General features: G+C 47.2%; 1 protein-coding gene across 2 annotated transcripts in view; it reads right to left on the bottom strand.

The window, feature by feature from the left end:
- LOC144151590 (uncharacterized) overlaps window positions 1–8,169 on the bottom strand; it is a 351,916-nt gene that overhangs the window by 304,520 nt on the left and 39,227 nt on the right. The window lies entirely within an intron of this gene.

Genomic DNA, 8,169 nt, shown 5'->3' with positions numbered 1-8,169 from the left:
ACAGTCGTCCTTCTGCTTAATATTTTTTCACTGCGGCATTAACGCCGCTCAATGATTAAAATCTCGTATTCCAGAGTGCCCCCTTTGCCCGTTCAACGTACGTTCTGTTATTTGCTGTGTACCCCTTGTGGATGCTCCGCTATGCGATGTTCGGTTCCAATGAATGTGCCCAAAGTGTGGAACACATATGCATGTTCCCTAATTTTGGTGCAAATTCGCTCACTCCAGGATGGTTACATGCAGTGTGTTTAAAGAGGTATAACCACTTCAGTTATATTGTGAAAGATGTTTCCCTTCTGCTAGTAGAGATGGCCCCGATCAGGCCCACGATGTTTACGAACCCAGGGTACAGACGTTCCTCTGGAAGTCATCTAAGTCACCTAATTGGGACGAAATGTTTCGCAATACTGCTACAAGTGAACAAAACATTTGAATAATACCAGCTTTGTCCGCTAAACTTGACATGTTTCGTCAACCCAATCAAATGTCACTCCTAGAAGTAAGGTAAACGCCTATGTAAATGTTAAGTTTGACGGCGTATGTGCCAAAAGATGATTGTTTTATTATTTTGCTTGCCACGCAGCCTCCGCCGCAATCTACGGAAATAATAACGTGAAATTATATCTTAATTACAGGATGCTTCTTGCAATTAATATCTCGTGCTATCCTAATTATTTTCCTATTAATATCTCCTGCCTACCTTGAATAATTTCCTCGTTCTCTGCGCTTCATCGACTTATCTGGGAGAGTGCGTACTCAAGTCCCTGCAGCTAGCTCAAAATAAAGTTTAGCCCCAACATTATGTAGGAATGCTTGCAGAGCACGAAGTAAAACTACAAGCTCCACCAATCGGATGACTCAGGATAAACACAGTGAGTCTGAAGGAAGTCGCATGTGTTGCACGTAACCAATTACTAAGAGAGCTTTGACAACAAGGGCAATTAAATGGGCAGGAACACTGCCTGATCATTACGTGCGTGAGAGAGCGCAAGATAGATGAGTGCATTACTTACCTGTGCATATTGGTCGACTTTGCAACTGAAGCCGTGAGTCACACAAGACGATGGGGCTACCCAGCATGTGGTACCCTGGGTAGCACGAGAACGAGACGAAAGTGCCCAAAATGGTAGTAGCAACACCGATGTTCTGGTAACCGTTGTCAGGGTCGCCAGCATCCGTGCAAGTGCTGCGACTTGGGTCACTGAAAATGGCTTCAAGAACGTAAAGCAAGACTCGTGTCTTTCACTTTAGTACCGTATAGTTAGGCGTAACATGTATTTGTATATGGGATTTATTTCAGGCTTCTCGCAATTTTGTTTAGGAACTCTGTTTTCACTTTCTAAGCTGTCGTGAAGAAAATACGTTGTGTGACTTTGGCGAAAGAAAGGAAAGAAGAAGAAAAAAGACGACGGGCAGGTTATCCTGGCTTGAGCCTAGCTTTCTATCCTGCACGTGGGAAAGAGGAAATGGCCAAGCAAGAAAGCAGAGAAAGGAAAACTGTTGGTGACAAGCGTAGGCAGGTATGACTAGAATAAGGACACTAAACATTCAGTTTGAGTGATTGTCCCTGTGGTCTTTCATTTTATAGTGGTGTGCTCAAGCTGGATACCCTTAAAAAGCACCTGAGTTTCTTATTTGCCTTATTGGCTGATGACAGAGAAGGCCATTGACATTAAATTTTGTCCTCAGAATATCGCAACGAGAGTCTACGCAGCACAATGTTGGCGACAATTTCCTTCGGAAGAGTAACAAGGGCACTTACATAATACCTGGTACATAAACATGGTGCATCATTTCCGAAACATCGCAAGATTCAAATTTCTAACTTTCTGCCATTATTATCAACTTGGAGTAAATGTATTTTAATTCAACTCCCGGGCAGAGATGGCCAAAAAGGGTTGCGTACGACCATGAGAGCCTTAATTGAAGGGGACGCTGAAAGTGCGGGTATAGGGCACCAATATATTCCCACGCGAATTCTTCGATAGCTCATTCAGAAAGTGTTTGCCGGCTGAGTATGCCGGAGGCCCTAGTTTCATCCGTACTAGATAATGGAACGTGTAGTGTAGCCGCTATTTGATGGGTCAAAGGGGCGGCAGCGTCGGCGCTTGTGCTGCCGACAATGTCGCAGTGAAGAGGAAGCTACTCACGAGGTGACGTCATAAAGCGCTTTCTTACATTTGCCGAGCTTTTTTTTTGGCTGGCTGAAAAGAAATGTGGCTCGCTCCGGTGACTAAGCTGTCTTAATTTTAGCGTGTTCGAGGCCTTCGTTTCCCAGGAAGAGTCTATTATGAGGTGGAAGTTAAAACGGTGTAAAGGGCCGAAATAGGGGTGCCAGGTGGAGTCATGGGTATGCCACACCCCAGGTAGACTGGCCTACATGGCTTAGGGAGGGGTTTGGGTGCAGGGTACAAGGTTCACCCCACATAGTCTATAACTCTGTCCCATAACTTTGAATGCGCAACAGCTGCAGAGCTTCAAAGGGACACAAACCGTCTGACATGATATCGTTGGCGTCGCTAACGTGACAAGTGTTTCCAGTTCTTCCTGAAATAATAGAAAGATGTTGGAACTGACTGACAATAATGTGTAATTCGTGGGGAAGGCATTAAGAGGGGGATGTGATCCGTCATAATGTGGAACGACTGCAACACTAGTAGGTTTCTAAAAGACAGAATATTTGTGCAGATGGTTTCTAGCTCTCTGTGAAAATGTTCTAACGAATCTCGTTTGGCTGCTGCGAAGGCTAGGAGGCCAGACGTTGAAACGTGTTATCGTTGCACTGCAGGGGAGCAGCGAGAATGGTAAAACTGGAGTCGTTCACAATAAGGCGACTGGAGGCTTCATTTTAAAAATGAAGCATCACAGCGAGAATATCCGGCGAAAGCAGGCAATGGTGAGCAAATGACTACCATATGTCATAATGACTAACGGGTTAGGCGCATTTAGGGTTCAGCCTAAGGTATTTGAAAGACGATCGGCTTTCCAGGATTAAAGTAGGTTAAATTTCCTCGTCGTGGCAGCGAGGAAGTACGTAAAGAATACAGTAGCCGGCCAATTTTTCGGACCTGGGGGGGAACGAAATACAGTCCAAATAAAAGAGCAGCCCGAATATTACGCGAGTCTTTACTCCTATGGCAAAACTGGCGGTTCCTTGGGAAGGTTCGGAATATCCAGCAAGTCCGAATTTTTGGAGTACAAAAAAATGTTCGGCTACTGTATGCTGTAGCCGAATTCAACCCCAATTACTTTTAACGCGCAACCGGCTGAAGGAAGGATAGAAGGATGTAGAAGGAAGGCGGGAAAGTTAACCTGCCTTGTTTGCTACCTTGCACGTGGGAATAGGAAAAAAGGCAATAAAGAAAAGAAAAAGAATGAAGAATAGTTAGAGCAGACAGGTATGCCCAGCGTTGAAGCACTAAACGTTCAAGTTGAGTGATTACCAGTGGAGGTTTTCAGTCTGTAGTCTGGTATTTAAGTTCGTCGCCTGTAGAAAGTGTAAGAGTTCCTAGTAACCGTAGTGGAAAACAGAGAGGGCCAGTGACACAAAATCTTTTGTTATGAAAATGGCCGCCGCGTGTCCGGGTTCCTCAGTGCTGAAGACAGCTATTTTTATTCAGTCGCGAAGCGTGTGCACTCGCATAAAACGTGACGTATCTTGTCCGGCGTGCAACACGTGTCGCACTCCTCACTTGCTGCCAATCCTATCAAGCATGAGTTAGCATTTGTGAATGCCACCACCCACAGCCAAAGAAGGCAACGAATATTTGCGTCCGGCCCTGGGCGGATTAGTGGAAGGGGACGTTGTAAATGTTGGTCAAGGGCACCAATACGTGCACATGTTAATTCTTCTGCAGACCATTGAGAGATTGTTGTTTCGGGGGCGAGTATGCGGAGGTCCCTAGCTGCGTCCAACCGAGACAATGAAATGTGGACAGTCGTCACTGTTCCATGCGCCCACCGGGTAGCAGCGTCCGCACTTTCGTTGCCGACAATGCCACAGTGACTGGGAAGGCACTGCAGGATGACATGATGACCCACCTGGGCGGCACGGTCGTACACTATTCTTATTTGTGCCAGTAACTGTTTGTGAGGTCCCCGGAAAAGGCCTGACTGGAGAGACAGAAGTGTAGGCTTCAACTGACGGAAGGTAGCCCATCTCCCGAAATAACTTTGGTCGATGGTGTGGAGAGCACTACGGATGGCCGTACGTTCTGCAGCCGTGGAGGTTGTAGGATTGTCTATCTGGAATTCGCTGTCCCTTGACATTCGTGGTATAGTAGCAGCGCCGGGAGAACCCGACGATGTTACCGAGCAATCGGTGTATATATGGGTTCGGTCACTGTGCGTCTCGCGCCAGTACGTCAAACTTAGCTGCTGCAGGGCCGGTATTGTAAGATCGCGTTTTTTCTTTAGTCCTGGAATATCTAGGCACACCCGGGGCCGCATCACGCACCACAGCGAAGCGGTCTCATCGCCCGCATGTAGGTCAATGGCATGATGGTGTTGTGGGCACCTACTATCCTTTCGAACAACGTTCGCGGACGGGTCGCTGGTATACCCGCGAGGTGATGATCAGGCAGGCGGGTGAGGTGCCTGATATACGTGCTGAGTATTTCAACTTCCACGAAGGTTGCCAAAGGGTGATTCCGAGCCAGGACAATGGTCGGTGCTGTGGGCGTACGCCGTGGTAGGCCAAGGCAAGTTCGCAGGGCCTCAGCTTGTATACCCTGAAGGGACCGAGTAGTGCGGCATGCTCCAGAAAGGAGAGCGGGCATTGTACCACCGCCTAAGAACAGTGCGTTTTACAGCTGTAACATCGACTTCATTGGCGTTCCCCACTTCTTGCTGCCGATGAGTTTGTACATGTACCACTGCAAAGGATTTTTACAAGCTTTACATGAGCACTCCAAGAAAGGCCTCTGTCGACAGCTATGCCGAGAATCTTTTCTCACATAAGACATCCTTATGCGTGCATAGGCTTTCGTGTAAATGCAAGCACTGCGCATTTGCTGCTGAATATTTCCAACGCCTATCTATGTAAATAGCATATCGTCAAGATTGCGCCATTTTGCAGTCGTGCTCGCGTATGCCAACGAGTCACGCCTTCTGCACAAACACATATATCGTCGGCGTATATCGACACGTGAAACCTCCTTGGTAGGCAGGAAGTCAGGTCAATTAGTGTAAATTTAAACAGTGTAGCGCTCAGGACGCCTCCTTGGGGAACACCACGGTGAGTAAAGTGAGCTGATGTCGGTCCATCTTCAGTCATTGCAAAGAATAACCTCCCCATGAGGTAGCTCTGTATACACTGGTAGACCCGGCCACCGAGCCCCACAGCCTGTAGTACTTTATGAAGCGCATCGTGTTCCACGTATCAGAGGCCTCTTTACGTCGAGGAACAACGCAGCACATATGCGCTTCCCACTTTTCCGCTGCTGCACAACAGTCACGAAATAAATACCACAGTCTTTCTATGAGCGCCAATGACGGAATCCAGCCAGGACATCAGGGAAAATATTCTAATGCTCAAGGAACCACTCCAGACATGCAAGAATAATTCGCTCCATCCTCTTTCCGGTGCGCAACTCACAAGTACAATTGATCGGTATGTCATTGGATCCAGCTGAGATTTTCTGTGCTTCTCTGAAGTAAGATAACACACCGTAATAAGAGACCCCAGCCGGCAATTTACTGACAAGGTGGATTTTCACATGCTGATAGCGGGCGGCCAATATAACCACTTTTCGCAGGCTAAACAGTGCTCGCTTGCCCCCGAACACGGGGTGCAACGCCATGAAAAACGGCGTCGCAGACCTGGGGGCTGACGAAGCAGCCATGACTCCCAAACAGCGTATGCTAAGGCTGAGACTTCATCGGCCTGCGCCACAAAAGGAGCTTGCAGGTAATGTAGCTCCGAGTCGTGTGGTCACGTGTAGACGGAAGTGACTACTGAAACGTCCACGTAACGTACCGTGCCAAAAGTTCAGACATGAAGTTACAGAGCCACCTCCAGCCACTGTCAGGACTAGCTCGATGTATTGTGCCAGGTACTGAAAGACTAGTGCCCTAAGCAGTATAATAAGACAGTCAGCGTGGCGTTCTTCCATTGACTGACCGATATCTACGCTAGCAAGGATCTTGTGGAGCCTCCTGGGCTACAATGCCATCACGCGTTCAACCCCGTTGGTATTCAAGTGCGGATACGAGTTGTCGCATGTAGGTTCGAGGGCGATGTCTGACAGGTCGTTGCCATTTCCTGCGTGTTGGGTGATCTTCATCTTTGTTACTCCTTTCCACCACGTCTTCAGTCACCACACAACCTTGCGTACAATGTTACTATTTTATATTCTGCTTCCAGGCGTGAATTTTTTTGCGTACAAGTCTTCAAAGCACCTTTCCGCTACTTCAATTGCCTTGTGTATGTTGCTCGTTGTTTTACAGCTTCAAATTTTACTGAACACAATATGGTTCATCTATACCAATATTCGGTGTCATTTCCCTTCACCTTACTCTTCGATTTTATTTTCTTCAATATTTGCGATGTATAAATGTAGTAATTGTTTATCAATTCTTTGTTGATTTACTCTACTACGATATAAAATTTGTGAAATATCACGATTGTCGTAAAAGGTAATCGTGTCACCATAGTCACGTACATATCCCCAAACACCAGAATGTAAGTATCTCCAGTTCCGTATTCATTTGTTTTCCTGTGAAGACAGTGATATGAGCTATGTTGTGCAAAATTGCGACAATTAAAAACAGTGCTAATGTACACTACCCAAACCGTGATATGTGTTCATTTCTCGTCCTGATTGTTAGCGGTATTTAAAATTATTGCGAATGAACGTATTTTGATTACACAGCTGCTTTTCTCCAATGCTGCGTGCACGTTTTGTGTCCGTCAATAAATCGATCTTTCTCGCTAAGTTTACCGCGGGCGCTCAACAGACAGGGGCTGTGCCTGTAATGCTAGTTAAACTTTCCAAATAGGAAACACACGACAAATCGTTACTTGGATGGCTCTATCAGTAGTCCAAGTTTTATTTACTTGTAATAAAAGGTTCATAGTGTTGCAGTAAACGTTACAGAATTGTGGTATGCTGCAACTAAATGGACATGTATTTCAAGAGTAAAGTTAGAGGAAACGGCCGCAACTACGATTTTGCTGAAACCTTCTTAACAAAGTTATACGAAATTTAGCCGCTAATGCGACTACATCTTCTCGGTGTTTTATATTTACTTATGGCAATAATTATTTCAAAATATACACTATACGTTATAGAATTCTCGTTTGCCCTCTACGTGAATATATTAGCATCTACGGGAGGGGTATGGTTAAAAAAATTCACCCGCATTTCCCCGAAGGGGAGCATGGGGAAGTGCGAATGCACGGGTGATGCTATGAGGGGGAGTTATGTTGAACTGTGTTGGCATTCGCCCGTTAGTTGCATTTACACCCCCCGCGTGATCAAGTGGGGATTCACACACCCCGTTAGTCGTTCTCTGGAAATCTTGGTGAATTAAAGTGTATGTTCGAGGAGATCACACACACACGCAAGTAAAGTGAAACGACAGTATTCTTTATTCAGCACTTGTTGGTGTTGTCATTGTAGTTGACGGTCATTATGACCGCCTTGTGGTCACTGAAATGTACGGTCAAGAGTTGCAAGACCGCGCGTATCAGACAGTTCCTCGCAAAGGCCAGGTCGATGTAGCTGCCGTTGATGGTGGTGGGAGCCTCTAGCGGTAGGCACGTCATGGAGTTGTTGGCGAGCATGTATTCCATCAACCACTCGCCGCCCTTTCGCACGTCCACGTTAAAGTCCCCAACAACCACGACCGGGTCCGAGGGCTTTACGCGCCTGGCCACACTCTCCATCGCCGCGTCCACGTATTCGACGACGTCGTCGCGCGAGATGTTTGGCGCGAGGTAGAGGGTGACGACCACGATTCCGTCGCCCGAGTACGCGTCGGTGTAGACGGCACTGTACGGCGACTCGTCCCTGACCGGCGAGGAGGACACGGCGTGCGACACGAGGTTCGCGCAGACGTGACCGACGAGGTAGACGCCGCAGTACTCGCCCCGACTTCCGCTCCTGGCGAAGCAGCAGTCGTCGATGGGGAAGTGGGAATGCACGGGTGATGCGGAAGAATTCTTCT

Source organism: Haemaphysalis longicornis, unplaced genomic scaffold (genome assembly GCF_048455015.1).
Source record: "Haemaphysalis longicornis isolate Haplotype H1 unplaced genomic scaffold, Haemaphysalis longicornis Haplotype H1 scaffold_9, whole genome shotgun sequence".
Classification (NCBI taxonomy): Eukaryota; Metazoa; Arthropoda; class Arachnida; order Ixodida; family Ixodidae; genus Haemaphysalis; species Haemaphysalis longicornis.
The sequence above is the reverse complement of the archived record's forward strand: the minus strand, read 5'-3'. Positions and strand labels throughout refer to the sequence as shown.